Source organism: Fukomys damarensis, unplaced genomic scaffold, assembly GCF_012274545.1.
Source record: "Fukomys damarensis isolate Sample0158 unplaced genomic scaffold, DMR_v1.0_HiC HiC_scaffold_15, whole genome shotgun sequence".
NCBI lineage: Eukaryota > Metazoa > Chordata > Mammalia > Rodentia > Bathyergidae > Fukomys > Fukomys damarensis.
In genome coordinates this window covers 63899626-63913014 of record NW_022900927.1, presented here as the reverse complement: position 1 = coordinate 63913014, position 13389 = coordinate 63899626, and positions in this window count along the sequence as shown.

The following is a 13389-nucleotide window of genomic DNA, read 5'->3' as shown; positions in this document are numbered from 1 at the left end:
TTCTCTCTCTCTTCTCTCTATCTCTCTCTCTCTCTCCTTCTCTCTCTCTCTCTCCCTTTCTCTCTCTCCCTCTCTCTCTCTTGGCCTTCAGTCTCTAGGACAGGCATGTTGCCCTTTCCCTTACAACTGCACCCCAATTCTGGGGCCTTAGAATCTGACCACTCCACCAGCCGGCCTGGTAATGGGACTTCGCCTCCATGAAAGTTGCTTTTCTACATAGATTTAGTCTACTCTGTAGCTGAATTCTATTTATTTATTTTGTTTCATTCTTTCAGAATAGAGTACATTTCCCTTCACAGGGTTGTAGGAGGATCAGAGTTCAGACAGGCAGGTGCTCAGGAAGAACTGGCAGAGGTGCCCAGATTTGCAGGGTGGGGAGACTTGCAGCAGCATGAGTCATTTTAACGGGGATGACTTCACGCCCAGGTGCAGTCTGAAGTATTTGGTTTCCTCAGAGGAAAAGAGATGATTCTCATTCTTTGCTGCAATTTGCAGGTTTGAGATTCACCTAAGCAGCTTGTTACACAGCCTGATGTCACAGTGCATGATGTAACAGCACTGAACTTCCAAGGAAAATACTGCTTGTGTTCATTTCCTTTAATTTTTGAAGGCTCCTCATAAAATTATATTGGATAAAGGGATCCCTGGCATCGATGGTGACGTTCCCTACCCAGAATCCTCTGCCTCTGGAACAGCACTCAGCATCACCTGGGAACCCAGACCTCTCCCTGTCTCTGGCCCTTGGTCTGGATAGGAACACTCGCCCGTCCCTGAAAGAAATGCAATGGCAAACTCAGTCCTACTGTGTCAGCCAGCTTTCCATCACTGTGATGTAGTACAGGGCATAATCAACTTATAAGAAGGAAAGGTTTATTTTGGCTTGTAGTTTCAGTCCACAGTCACTTGGCCCCCATTGCTCTGAGCCTTGGGTGAAGAAGAAATATCATGATTGGAGGGTCTGGTAGGGTAGAACCACTCACCTTATGATGGTGGGGCACAAAGAGAGAGAGGAAGGGGGCAGGTCCACAGTATCCACTCTCAGGGCACCATGCATCCCCCACACCGTGACCTCCATCCTGCCATGAGGCCTCAACTCCTGCAGTCACAGGCTGTCAACCAATTATCACGGGACCTTTGGAGGAATTTAAGATCCAAACGCAGTGATTAGTGGCCACTCCTCACTACCCAGGCATGATTGGAAACCCAGTAACTTTTAATCATATCTTCCTATTTTAATTTTCTTCACAGTGCTTAACATTATGTGGTATGATTTCTTATTTTTTATCCTTTTTTTCTGTGGGGAGTGTGTGTGTGTGTGTGTGTGTGTGTGTGTGTATACCACTTCTGGAATAAACTCAGGGATCTTATTTGTTTTTTCAGTACTATATCCTCAGTATACCGCTGAAACATGGAAAGCTACTGATGAATTTTGGCTGAATGGCTCACTGTTCATTAAACAATAAAATGATTCATTGGTGTAAATGTGAAGTGAATTCAAGAAGTCCAATCCCAGTAATGCTGGTGTGATCATAGAGAAGTCGGTCACTCATGAGGACATTAACCTAGAGCTACCAGGAGCCGCCTCATGAGAAAATCCTCTCCACCCTGAGAATGAATTCATTGCCAAAGAAGACGGAGACAGGGATGCAGAGAAACGACTTTCTGCTAAACTCATAGAAGCGCCTAGATCCAGCCATCTGGGCCACAGAAGATGATGACTGCATTGTACTTTTCTCAGACGTTTCCACAAGAGAGATCAGGAAGCATTAGTGCATACATGGTTTCCTGGGAAACTAAGGGAACAGCTCAGACCTCACGGAGCAAGTACAGACACAACACAGAACATGACCCCAAGCTTGAAATCCATTCCACTTCCTTCCTCAGGACAAGTGCCTAGAGAAGAAGACCAGATACTGCCTTTTTAGGGACGTGCACACTGCCGGGTTTCTCTCTCAGGCCCAGCTTGGGGTGGGAAGAACAGTGCCCGTTGCACTGTTAAACTTAGGTCCTTGTGCCTGGCCTGTCTTGTTCCCTGGACGGGATGTTCATGCAGCATTGACCAGGTACAGTGACCAGGCTCAGTAACAAATAAATTTCTCTGACTCTTCTTTCTGAATATGACAAAAATTCAAATGAACTCATTGTCTTAGTTGCTTTTTCTCAGTGCCAAGATACCTGATGCCCAAAGCTAAAGGAGGAAAGGTTTATTAGGCTCATGGTTTGTAGAGGTTTCAGTACGTAATCGGCTGGCTCCGAGGCAGGGTGGCATGACCGATAGGCATCATACAGGAGAGACAGTCCACGGCAGACAGAAGGTAGCAAAGCAGCAAGAGATGACCACAGCCCTTTCTAGTCCTTGAATCTTATCCAGGCTACTTAGGGAGGGCAGCACTCACACCCTTAACCCTAGCACCCTTGGTCACAGCATTTCACCATGAATCAATCCCAGCGTTACACACTCTAGATCCAGCCACTGCTGAAAAACCCCACCTATGACCACATGAGGCTTCAGGGGGTGCCACGACCACTCCAGTAGAGTCTGCGTGACAATGCCGGTCACCTGGCAGAAACCAGACCAGAGGTATCGTCCCCACGGGGTTAAGCCTCCTGGAGGTCCTTGGCACACACCGCATGCAAAGTCAGCCGTGAAGAGAATAGCTGGCCTCTCTGCCTGCAGTTTGGGGACATTGGGTTCATCTATAATTCTGTTCTATTTTGTCTTTATTACTATTTGTTCATTATCTGTAGAATTGTATTCTGGGCCCAGGAAAGGTTAGGAACAATTAGATGTTCCTAGAGATGGGGAGGTATTGAGGCACAAGAGGACGGGCGGCCAAAGTGCTGACCCTGAGCCCCGGACTGTGAAGTCCTGAAGGTGAACCTGAAGGTGACATGCTAAAGCCAGTCCTTTGTCTTACAAACTTCCCCTTCTGACTGCGTAAGGGTGTGGTCTTACCTTGACTTAATGGTCTTAGCTTTTGTGATGGTATATAGGTGTGGTCTTACCTTGACCTTGTGGTCGTAGTTTTTACAGTACTATTGTCTATCTTTCTCATGCCTGCCTGTGACTGAAATCACTCTTGAGGTGTGGTGTGCCCTTGAAACTAGTATATAAACACCTGGAGTTAGAAATAAAATCGCAGCAGCATTGGCAAACTTCACCTCGGTGTTGAGTGCTTTTGTCTGACTGTCATCGCCGAACCTGCTCCCACCTTTCAGAGAACCTGTATCTCCTCGTGAAATCCCGTGTTTGCTGCCCTACGGTCGGTAGCAAGGGGGCATCTAGACACAAGCCATAATGCTCAAATAAGCCAAAGAGGGAACAAGGAGGTTTACAGACTCAGAATCCTGTGAAAAGTTTCAGGAAAGTCCACTTTCTGTGCAGACAAACAACTGGCACAGTGGGGGAAATGCTTGTCATTTCCTAAAAGCCCAGAGGATTTGAGGGAATGAGGGTTCTCTAGCTACAGCTTTCAATGTCAGGAGTTGAACAGCTTTCTATGACAGCAAGTCATGGGCATGGACTCTTATCCTTCTCTCCCTTCTGCATCCCGAGCCCTGTCATCTCAGCAGCTGACCTGGGAGAAAAACACTTCACAATTAAATTATGTTTAGGCCTAGTTTTCCTGCCTACAGGCTGGCTATGGCATGCTGAGGCAGAACTCCATTTTTGCCTCTGGTCACAGCTGAGACCTCAATGGTCTGGTGATGCTGTGAGACTCCAGGGCAAGATAATCAGCTAAAGACATCCTGGCTCCTTGAGAACCCAGTAGTAAGTGAAAAGTCTCACCTGGGGAGGAGCAAATTCCTTATCAGCTTCACTCCTCCCACTTACTGTTGTAAGAAAGCTCTCAGCTGTCCATAAGGTCCTCCTCAGCACAGAACCTCACGACCTAAGGTCTTCATCTGCATAAGATCCTCATCCGCATAGGGTTACACCGCCCCTAAGTCACCTGCTGCTTCCTCCGAATGTGTGTACCTAATAAATAGTGGCCAGCTTGGAGAGTCTCTGTGTTTGTCCACTCTGAGGCACTGACATCCTGGCCCCCAAATACTTTGAAATCTCTCAAATCTCTGTTGTCTTTTTTTCTTTTGTTTGTTCAGCCTTCACCATTCCCCTTTCTAGTCATTCAGAGAATTGATTGCCCTCTGATAATAAACTGTTACAGTCGAGGTGTTAGGGAAATTTCCCTCCATCCTATCGCAAATGGGAAAGCATTAAACATTAACAGCACCCACATCCCTGACAGTGTGACTGAGCATATGGTATATACAAGCACTCCTACTAAAGAAATGATAAGTAAGGCACTATCTGTTCTCCACAGAATTGCCAACCAATATGGTGATTGAAAGATGAATCTAAAACCACGTAGAGCAGCGCCATCCAACAGGAATATCATGAGTTGCAAACGTAACTTCAAATTTTAAGGTAGCCATGTCACAAAACTCAAAAAGAAACACATTGGTTTCATTTTACTGGTAGCTTTATTTCTCCTAATGCATTCAAAATAGTATTTTAACGTTGAATCACTAAAGAAATTATTAATGAGATAGTTTGCATCCTTTCTTTTCTCAGCAGGTCCTTAAAACCCAAGGTATATTTTACGTCTCCTCTTAGACTAGCCCATTCCAGTACTCCACAGCCACGCTACCAGCAGCCATGCTGTCGGGCAGCAAATTTATGAAGGTGTTACTGGGATAATCTTTTCAGTCCCTAATGTTCTTATGCTTCTATGGAGAGGACATAAGTGAGTGTTTATCTTTCTTGACACCAGATGCCCCTTTCTTGAGTGGTACCCTGGTTTTCCTCTCCAGACTCACCTATCCCCCACTTAACTCATATGTATTTGGGTGGAGTCAATGCCCTGACATCTGCAAGTGGCCACTCAGGTCACTACATGCATGGCTGTGGATGTGGTGACTGGTTCAAAGGTAGATATATGATCCAATCAGAGTCACCGAAATAGCATAATCTTTTTGTTGGGATTTCTGATAAAGAAACTGTATTAGTCAGCATTCCCATTGCTTAGACACAATACCTGATACCCACAACTTTTAAAAGAAGAGGTTTAATTTGACTCAGTTTCAAAGAATTCCCTTAGCTGAAGAGTTTGCACTAAAAGCCTGAGGAAACTGGAGACCAACATACAAAGGCAATGGCAAAGACCAGAGCTCCTCCTATAAAGAAAAGAGAAGACTTCCCTCTCCTTTCTCATTTTATTCCAGCCAGGCTACAGGGTGTTGCTGAGGCAGGTCTTAGGGATCACAGATGGGAAGCCCTCTGATAAGCTCCCACCTCGTAAACTTTCTACCACCTTGCCACAGTGCCAAGCTGGAGATGAAGCCTTTAACACACCAAACCTCTGGAGGACATTTGCAATCCAATCTGTAGCATGACATATCTTGAAAACAGGATCAGTGAAATAAGTCGTGAAAAACCACATGTTGTATGATTCCATCTATATGAAATGTTCACAACTGGCAAATCTATAGAGGTGTAAAATAACACAGTGCTTGCCTCACCTGCAAGGGGAGAAGGAGGAAGAAGAGCAGTTGTGAATGAGCACAGTATTTATTTAGGTTAATGAAAATCATCTGCATTCAGTGATGATTTATGTACAACTCTATGCATATACAAAAAAACCACCTAAATGTACACTTAGAAAGACCAACCTTATGATATGGGAATTGTATCTCAGTCACACTGTTATTTTTTTAAATATTTCAGGGACTCAAAGAAGATTTCCTTAAAAAGGTACCATTGTTTGTGGGAATATGACCAGTACAACCACTATGGAAATCAGTATGGAATTTCCCCCAAAAAACTAAAACTAGAAGTTCCATTTGACCCAGTTATTTCCTTTCTAGGCATCTTCCAAGAGGGTTAAAAACATCCTATTACTTATTTATAGCAGGACAACTCACAATAGCTAAATTTTGGAAGCAGCCTATGTGCCCATCAACAGACGATGGGTAGAGAAAATGTGGAGTTTGCACACAGTGGAGTATTACTCTGTCATAAAGATAAACTGGAATCATTTCTAAGAAAACGGGTGCACCTTGAGACCTCAACGTTAACAAAATAAATCAGACCTACAAGCTTCAATATCACACAGTTTCTCTTATATGAAAAACCTAAAATATAAATAGAGAGCAAAATAAAAGACATGTGATAGGAAATAAGGGTATCTCCCTAAAGAGACAGAGAGAGAGGGGAGGGAGGACAGCCAAAGGGGAAGAAAACAATAATTAAAATGTGTTGTGCACATGTACCAACTCCCCACGAGGAGTGTAACCATTACGTCCTGCAATCATTTATTAATAAAAGTAAAATTTAAAAGAAGATACCACAAAATTCATCTTCGAGTCGTCACACACACAGGGTTGGGTCTTGTGAGTCTGGAATGACAAACTTCACAGTTTCTCTTCTCTGATCTTGGTCCTCACTTGGCAGTCAGCCGGTCACAGGGATCCTTTTGCTAGGACATCTGGTAGACCATCGTTCGGCAGTGACAGTACCAATGGCCTCTGCAGCGATCCTCAATGGAAACAGCCCAACACAAGCGAGAACAGAGTGTGGCAACCCCTTGCTCCGGACACATAGGTGAACCTGGTCCCAGCCCTGCACAAGTGGTTCATTTTGCCTTAAATGTAACTGTCCACTGTCCTATAGCGACAACCATTGTGTTTCCGGCAGAGATGTCATGCCTCAGATTCCGATCCTAGTTAGTTGTGAGTTGAGGGGTCCTGGTCAGTATTCAGCACACTAAACAGTAACCAAAATAATATCCTAGCAGCCAGAATCCTGAGGTTTCCTCCCACTCGGGAGGTTGTGGGGTTTCCGTCGTCAGTGGTCATTTCCCTTTCAGGACAAGGCAAGCTATGTATGTGTGAATCAGGAATGTTACCCGATCCACCCCCCATCAGTGTGAAAAGAAAAACACAGGCCCAGCAGAGGGGAAAAGAATGCCAGGAAGAAGGTGAGCCAAACTGAATTTGGCATTTCATCTTTCATTTCCCCCACAAAAGGCACCTATCCACATCCCCAACTCAGGGTCCAATGTTTCAAATGCTTTTGTTGCTCCTTTGTCAGAGCCCTGCTCCAGATCCTGGAAAGAAATGGAGGAAACCATGCCATGTAGGTGTGTGTTTTTCCCCTCTTGCCTAGATAAAAGACTTTTTCTGAATACGGTGCCAATCTTCTGGACTGGACCTCCACACCCTCAGGACTGCCGTGTGGTAGATGGGTCTAGGCCATTCCTAATTTTCCTTTCAGTGTCACACTCCAGCTTCTGTCTCTGGTTTGAAGGCTGACAGACACGCATTCTCAGAGGCTGAAGACACACAGCAGATAGAAGGTCCTAGGCTCCTGGGCCAAAGCTTGGTCAATGTGTAGAGCTCATGCTGAAGGGTGTCTTGGTGATCAGAAGGCAGCAGAGGAGGCAGGAGGGCTCCGGGCTCTTTCTCTTACTATGTTGAAAAGAAAGCTTTGTGCTATTCTCTGCTTCTTCATTGTAAGACAGAGTCCTTTTTCTCACTAAATAATTGCTTTGAAGATAATGATATACAGTGTATTAATTAGTGCCATTCTCTTATTTTCCATGACATTTTGTTTCATTTTTTCATAAGAAACAGAATCTTTCTGAGATGTAATCTGATCTGCAGGTCTGTTGGTCTCCATCAGGCAGAGCCGGCAGGAATGCTTCTGCTTAGGCATTGATTCATGCACCCCTCTTCCTTAGTGCCCCTGTCCCCCACGTTCAGGATGTGCGGGATGAGAGGTGCTTGAATAATATCAGCAGAGAATGCGCCTCACTCTGTGTGCCGGGTGGCATTCTGGGCACTTCTGTGCATCGCCTCCTTGGCATCTCCTTCAGTACTGTGATGCCCAGGTGCAGGGAAAGAGTGAGGCAGAGGGAGGCTGGAGCCACGTGGCGCCACTAGTATGGCCAAGATTGCAGCCAGCCAGAGTGATTCCTCAGCTCACAGGCCAAGCACAGTTTCTGCAGCCTCCTGTGGACATAGTTGCCTCATCCGTGCCTTACCTCGTTTGTTCTGTGCAGTTGCGCTTTGTCTGAGGCCAGATTAGACATGAAGAAATAGAGACTTGGAGTTGTTAAATGAGATGTTAAATTTGGGAGCTCATCACCAATTATGTGGTCTCAAAGTGGCAGCTTTCCAGAAAAATAAGTAGCTGATGGGCATGAGGGACTGTCGTCCAAGGCATAGCTAGTATCGATAAACAATTTGGGTTGCATTATTTTTCAATGATATAATGTGAATGCAGCACCGTAAAATGTGCAGCTTTATTATACCACAAATCAGTGATGCAGCTGTACCACCTTGAACACCCAACCCAAAATCACCAAAATCACCACCAGCACCACCACCAGCATCACCATCACCCTTGCTGGCCCTGTTCCCCAACTAAATTATGATAATAAAGCTCAGCTATACCTTTAAATACAAGTACAGATACAACGAGGATTCGGAGTAGAGCAAAAGCCAGTAAGTCCTTTAGCATAAAATTAGTATCAGTGACGTAAATGCGACTACCCATGCTCGGTGTGAAAAGCTGAAGTCACGAAACAGAGGAGAGAGAGGCTGAAGAGAGGAGTGTGTCCAGAAAGGAGCTGGACTTCCGTTGGGTGGTCACCATGAGGAGGACGTCCACCTAGACGGGCAACAAGCGCAGGTCTACACCAAAGGGAATTGGGGGTGAGTTAGAATGAGAGGCAGTCACCTCCAAATCTGCTATGTCACATGGACCCTGCAAGTGCTGGGATGTGGGACTCAAAGTTCAAAGAAAGGGCTCGTCTGTGCGTTCTTCGGGGCTCTCTGAACGTCTGGCCGGCTAGCAGTGAGATTTTAATAACCGGTTATGTTCCATCTATAGTGTGTGGAACTGTAGTTATGTTCAGTGGGGGGTCAGTCTAGGGGAAAGCTACCCTGTGTTCTTGTAAGTGAAGCATTTTCCAGTCAAGCAGAGTTTTCACACTGCCAAGATGGGCTTTAATTGCTCGGGATCGCAGGCCCATTGCCAAAGTCCCTTTACATATCCCAGTTTCTGCAGGGGGCATGAAGAGGGAGAACACTGACAGGCCCCTAACCAGTGCCAGCCCCAGCTTCCCAAGATGCCAGAGGGGCACAGGGCATTTGCCCTTCAGGGAAAATCCATCACAGCTGAACTGCACTGTCCTGCATAAGCAACTGACTCTTGTTCAGATTTCTGGGGTTCTGAAAAGGATGCAGTTGGCCTAGAATGCTTGGAAAACTATGACTTTTGATATAAACTCAATAGGTATTAAATCCATTCTCTGCTTATCATATTTTCACCTTATACTGGGTAGACCAGGATGTAACCCATCATAAGCCAAGGAGCATCCATATCTCTGATAGAGGTGAGAAAAAAACAAAGATGGGAAGGGGGAAATCCAAAGAGCAGCAGGGGCTGGAGGACCACACCGCAGGGGATGGCAGACATCTGGACTGAGACCAGCCCTCAGAGGGTTGTAGACCATGGCAAGGACTCTGGATTTTACAAGAGTGACTTCACCTACAAGCAGGATTCTGTGAAAGAAGAGGTACAGACACTCATTAAAACCAAGGTAGATTTTATTCAAGACTCTTGCAACATGGGAGCAAGCATGGACTCAACTCCAGGTACGACGGGGCTGGGAGGGTGTCACTGCCAATGGTCAGAGCAGGAGCAACTGTAGATGAGAAATGACCAAGAGGACAGGTTGATGGCAGGGAAATTAGCCCAGCAGGATTCATGTTAAAAGTAGACTAAACACTCAGATATAAAGAGTGAGAGATAGGGAGTGTGATCAGAGGTCTAGGGTAAAACACTTACTAAACTGACTAATAGATCCTTCACTAATTCTACGTTCGTAGGTCGAGGGTCCATCAACAGGCTGGGCAAGCAGGTTAAAGCTTACTCAAGAGGAAGGCTCAGAGGAGCCTGACTAAGGCACGGGCGAGGAGGGAGTCTTGGACAGTCTCTTGGGCTGCCACCTGGAGAACCAACTGCAGGGGCAGGGACAGAGGTGAGAAGCCACCAGGAGGTCACTGCTGTGAGGCCGTGGAGGTGGCATGGAAGACTCCTCAAAGGGCTTTTGGACCGAGTGACCAGAGACAAGTGCGAGCCAAGTTGGGCAAACAGTCTTCAGGCCGAGGTTGCAGAGAGCAGGGGCAGGGGGCACAGGAGTACAGGACTCACAGGACCTGGTTACCTGGGAGGATGGCACCAGGACCTTCCAGCTCTGGAGTCTGGATCTGCGGTGCTGCTCCTGCACTTCCTCATCCCATTAAATCTGACAGCACCAAGTCCTGTCCAGGAAACTGTGAGACTCCCTTCTCTGCGGGGTTACTTCCTCAACTCTCCAGAGTGGATCCTCCATGGGGAGGGGTCTTTATCTCTTTGGGCTGCTGTAACAAACTGTCATAGACTGGGTGGCTTATAAACAGTAGAAATTTACTTCTCGTAGTTATGGAGGCTGAGAAGTCCCAGGTCAAGGTATCCGGTGAGGGCCTGCTTCCTGATCCAGAGATACCATCTTCATGCTATGTCCTTGCATGATGGAAGGGATCAGGGAGTTTTCTGATTCCCTTTATAAAGGCACAGTCCGACAATTCATGACAACTCTACCCTCATGATCTCTTCACTTCCATAGTCACATTCGGTGGCTAGGACATAAGATCTGACAGCCACAATTTAAAGGAGGAGAAGTCTACGGCTCAGTTTTAGGGGGTTCAGTCCATTGTTGTCTGTCTCAAAGGCAGAAATGGCATGGTGAGGACATGCTGGAACAAAGCTGCTCACCCTGTGGCAACCAGGAGGCAGAAAGAGAAGGGAGGAGCCAGGGACAAGAATATGCCCTTCCCGGTCACAGCCCAGTGATCCACCTCCAACGAGGCACCTCTTCCTAACAGCACATTGAGCTATAAACCCATTCACGATGAGTCCATTGATGCATACAGCATCCCATGATCCAGTCTCCAAAAGCCCCACCTCTCAATACATGAGATTCAGGGGGACACTTTAGATCTCAACCGTAACACCTCCCAGAGACCCACCTTCGAATATCATCATACTGGAGATTAGGGCTTCAACATATGAACTTGGGGTTGGATACAAATATCTAGTCCGTAGCAGGAAGGATGCAGGCGTGGGGCTTGTTGATGGCCGTTCAAGCACCTAGCAACCTGGTGGGTCCCTTTCACCAGGGAAGGATGGACCGATTGTAAAGCCAAACAGCTTGAGCTCAAGTCCAAGCTTCGTAACCCTGGGCAAATGATGCCACCTCTCTGAGCCTCATCTATGACACACGCAATGAAGGGAGCAACTTCCGAGACTTGTAGAGATTTCATGAATTCACATTAGCTGAGGGCTCAGGCTCGTGCCTGCAACTCATCCCCGAGCTTCCTTCACTGTCCTCTCCTCTACTCCTCTTTCTTTTAAATCACTCACTGCATGTTCACTGAGCTCCTGTCACAGGCAGGCACTCTGTCGGGGGCTGTGGACCGGGGTGAGCGGGCTCTGTCCTTGCCTTCGGAGCTACTCAGACTAAACCAGGGCTTAGGGGTCATGGGAAGGAAGCTCTTCCAAGCTGAGCCCTGGCAGGTGTTGTCCACCTGAAATATAAACCCGAGCCTGGTCCTGTGGTGCTCTATGTTCCTCGGGGGCTCCCAGCTGCCCTCAGGTTGTGCAAACTCCTCCATGGTTCGCACAGCCCCTCCTAGCCCCCAGGGCTTCCCAGCCCCCTGTCCTCAGCACCACCATCCCTCCTCTCCAGAACAGCCTGCCCAGCCCACCGGCAGGCCTTTCATGGGATGCTCCGGTCACTGCCATCTGTCACGAGCACACAATGTCCCCAGCTCACAGGGGGCAGGGTCCGTGGGCTTCCTCATGTGGCCATATCTCACGTTCTGTGGTTGCTCTCAAGGGCCCCCACTCACCTTCAGTGTCCTGGTCACAGGCCCCAGGTGGCCTCCACCATCCCTGTCCTCCAAGACGCTTGCACATCCCATGCCATGCTGGACCATAAGTGCCTGCTGCCAGGTTTGTCAAAGCTACTTTTGCTGGGGCTGAGTTTCTGTGTTGCCTAGCCTGCTCCTTAAGTGTACCAAATGATTTCCTCTTCAAAGATTTTAAATATAACTTTTTAAAGATTTTAAATAAAGCTTGACAGTGGTGGCCTCCCATGTGAAAGAAATATCTTTCTCAAGAGATCCGGACAGTCCGTAGCATCTCAGGGCTCCTGTGGTCACCGTGAGGTCCCTCTGATATGTCACTTGCCATTTTACAGAGGAAGACAGAACTTCCAGAGAGGAGTAAGTGTCCCAGTGTCACCACTAGTGAGTGACCAGACAGGGATGCCAACTGAGATCTTCACCAAGGGCTCCTGGAAATGCCCTTGTTGGCCCTTTAAATCGTGTTTGAGACTATTTCCCTCTCTTTAAAGAGGAGGATGAAGGTACTGCAAAGGAACAGGAGAGTGGCAGGGCTCTAAAAGTCAAATTTCTAGGATCCCTGCTCTGGGGTTTGTGAAATCTCTGGCGACCTGCAGCCAGGTCCTGCATTCCAGCAAGTGCGTAATGAAAACAGCCTGCTGCTCCCTCCTCCGTGTGGGCCTCCCCGAAGTCAAGAGTCCTGTTATTCCTCAGCCCCTCCAGAAAGTCAGACCGGGCTGCCTCCGGAAAAAGCGGGGCCTCCGGGGAGGGTGCCCTTCCTTCAGGCCAGGTTCCCATCCCGCGGCGCTCCATGTGAGGTGCCCCTGGGAGACGCCTGTTGTTTGGAATTTAAACATCCTCTACTTTTCCTAGACACAGAGAAAGTATTTTTTAGGTATGCCAGGAATTAAGCAGTAAGGGATCAGTTTAATAGTATGTGAAACGGAGACGAAGGCTACCACCCCAGGCGCGCTTTGCAGGTAGCAAAAGACACGGGGCAGTTGGGAGAGACCCGAAACACGCAAGGAAACCCGCTTGGAGAGCTCAGTGTGTGGACAAAAGGGCCAAAGTGGCCATTGTTGGAGGCCATTCATCTCCCTGTGAACAGTCCGGAAACTTGACTTTCTGTCTACATTCACTGGGTTGTGGGGACATCTTTGATCTCCCAAATCAGCAAGAATCCCAGAGGGAAGCGAGCAGTGTTTCTGATTATTATCTTTAAAGTCTGAAATTCCTTGGGTGAAATTCAGTATGAAACGCATCCCTGTACCGGGGGAAGGTGAGTGGCTGTGTCAACATCTGGCCCTCATTAAGGGGCTGCTATTTGCACTAGGCAGTGAACTGGAGAAACCAAATTCCTTGATAAAGCTCTGAAATTTCCAGGAACTGCTTGTAAAAGGCATTTCTTCTGTCTGGATCTTTTGCATAACTGTG